The sequence below is a fragment of the Theropithecus gelada genome, chromosome 7a, assembly GCF_003255815.1.
Source record: "Theropithecus gelada isolate Dixy chromosome 7a, Tgel_1.0, whole genome shotgun sequence".
Classification (NCBI taxonomy): Eukaryota; Metazoa; Chordata; class Mammalia; order Primates; family Cercopithecidae; genus Theropithecus; species Theropithecus gelada.
This window is the reverse complement of record NC_037674.1, coordinates 10,625,097-10,627,107: the sequence shown is the minus strand read 5'-3', so window position 1 is coordinate 10,627,107 and position 2,011 is coordinate 10,625,097. Positions and strand designations below refer to the sequence as shown.

At 43.4% G+C, this 2,011-nt stretch overlaps 1 pseudogene; it reads right to left on the bottom strand.

Moving 5' to 3' along the window:
• Window positions 1-533: 533 nt before the first annotated feature.
• Window positions 534-917, bottom strand: LOC112627362 (annotated as a pseudogene).
• Window positions 918-2,011: the final 1,094 nt, after the last annotated feature.

Genomic DNA, 2,011 nt, shown 5'->3' with positions numbered 1-2,011 from the left:
TTCAAGTATGGAAACTGAACTTCAGAGAGGTTGTGTAACTTGTCCAGAATTACATAGCTAGTAACTGGTGGAGTAAGGCTGTTAACCTCAACTGTATTTGACTTCAAACCTATGTTTTTATCATACAGTATTATTCAAATTTGGGAAAGAAGGGACCCAATACGTAAAGACTGAGCTGCTTTTTTTTTTTTTTTTTTTTGCTTTTAAGAAAATGTTTGTGGTTTTATTGTATCATGAGGCATTGAAACATCTGAACAAATCAGTGTCTGGGTGGTGAGGCAGCTGCTTTCTCCTTCCCTTCTGCCTTACTTAAGCCTTTCAAGGCATGAATGGTATAACCCAAACTTCTTCCTTCACATGCAACTAGTCTAACATCCAAACATCATGCACAACACCTGGGTGGCAGCACTGCACTAGGCCCACTGCCACCATGGACCCGCTCCTTTGGCATGAGATGTGGAGCATCTGGAGTGTGAATGGTACTGGAAAGAGGAGGGAGGAGGAAACAGCATGACTGCCTGGCTGGGAAGAGATCAGCCTGGGATGTGCAGGCCAAGCCTGAACGTGTCATTGGCGCAAACCCAAGTATTGTTGATGTTCTTCAACAGGAACATCTATCTGATGGAACCCCATGATGGAGTCTTCATCCACCGTAAGCTGGCCCACAACCATGCTGATGATGCAGCTGGCGTGGGCTGATGGTCCTGTGCTGTGATGCTGTGCTGGATTTTTTGGAAGGGATGACTAGACAACTTCTCCACAGTGGCAGCTTTCCCCTGGAATTGCCATCCTTCCCACATGAGGCATGGCACATCAATGTAAATTGCACCTAGTTGGGTTTTCTCATTATGAAATAACTGGTAGTAATGCTGAATGAAGCTGGATCAAATCTGCTCCCAGATTGGCTCATCTCCCATTCTGGAGCATCACCCAGCCTCTTTGAGACCTGAAGGGTTGGCACAGTGGCAGCGGCAGCGTGACAACCCGGCACAGTCTGCCAAGACTGAGCTTCTTCAAAAACTATTTGTGAAAACTGCTGGGTGTGGTGGCTCACACCTATAATCCCAGTGCTTTCAGAGGCCGAAGTGGGAGGATCACTTGAGGCCAGGAGTTCAAGACCAGCCTGAGCAGCATAGTGAGACCTTGTCTCTACAGAAAAGTAAAAATTAAAAAAATTAGCCAGGTGTGGCAGCACACACCTGTAGTCCCACCTGCTTGGGAGGCTGAGGCAGGAGGATTGCTCGGGCCCAGGAGTTCCAGGATGCAGTGAGCTATGATCACACGGCTGCACTTCAGCCTGGGCGACAGAGCAAAACCCAGGATCATTTGAAAACAAAAAGAAAAACTATTTGCAGAAGCTGAATCATGTAGGAGGAGTCACAAAAACAAATAATGAACTAGAAAATTAGTTTTGTATAAAAAGAGAATGGAAGAGTTGGGGATACGCTTGGAGAAGCAATAGCTAATAAAATGAGTTGAATAATATTATATTCTTGAATACTATGTTGTCTAAATTCTATGAAGCATCTTGGTGACAATAATGCTGTAGTTGTTCTATTACTAACTGAAGGCAATGTACAAGGAAGTAGATTTAAGTGAAAATAAGCAAACAAACAAAAAAATCAAACAATTTGTTGCATGGGAGAATGTCTTGACCAGGGGACAATGAAAGGCTACTGTAGGCTACCTGAGGTATCTACGGTAGATATCTCTATTAGATGTGTCACTCCAAACATATTCTTCCTTAAGCTGTACTGGCCCTCAGAGATTCATTGCCTGACTCATACATGATAGTCAATAAACATTTTAGGAATGAATGTATGACTGGAGCCTTTTAATCCCCAGCCTGGGAATCCATGAATATCTTGGTGAAAGAGATGATACCTGAAGAGTAGACCAATGTTTTGGATAGAATAACAGATTTTAAGAAGTCATGACTTTGTTAAAAGCTATAAAAAAGAAAATGAGTTGTCTGGCTTCCAGCCTCCCGCTTAGGTCAAAAGTCATGTCT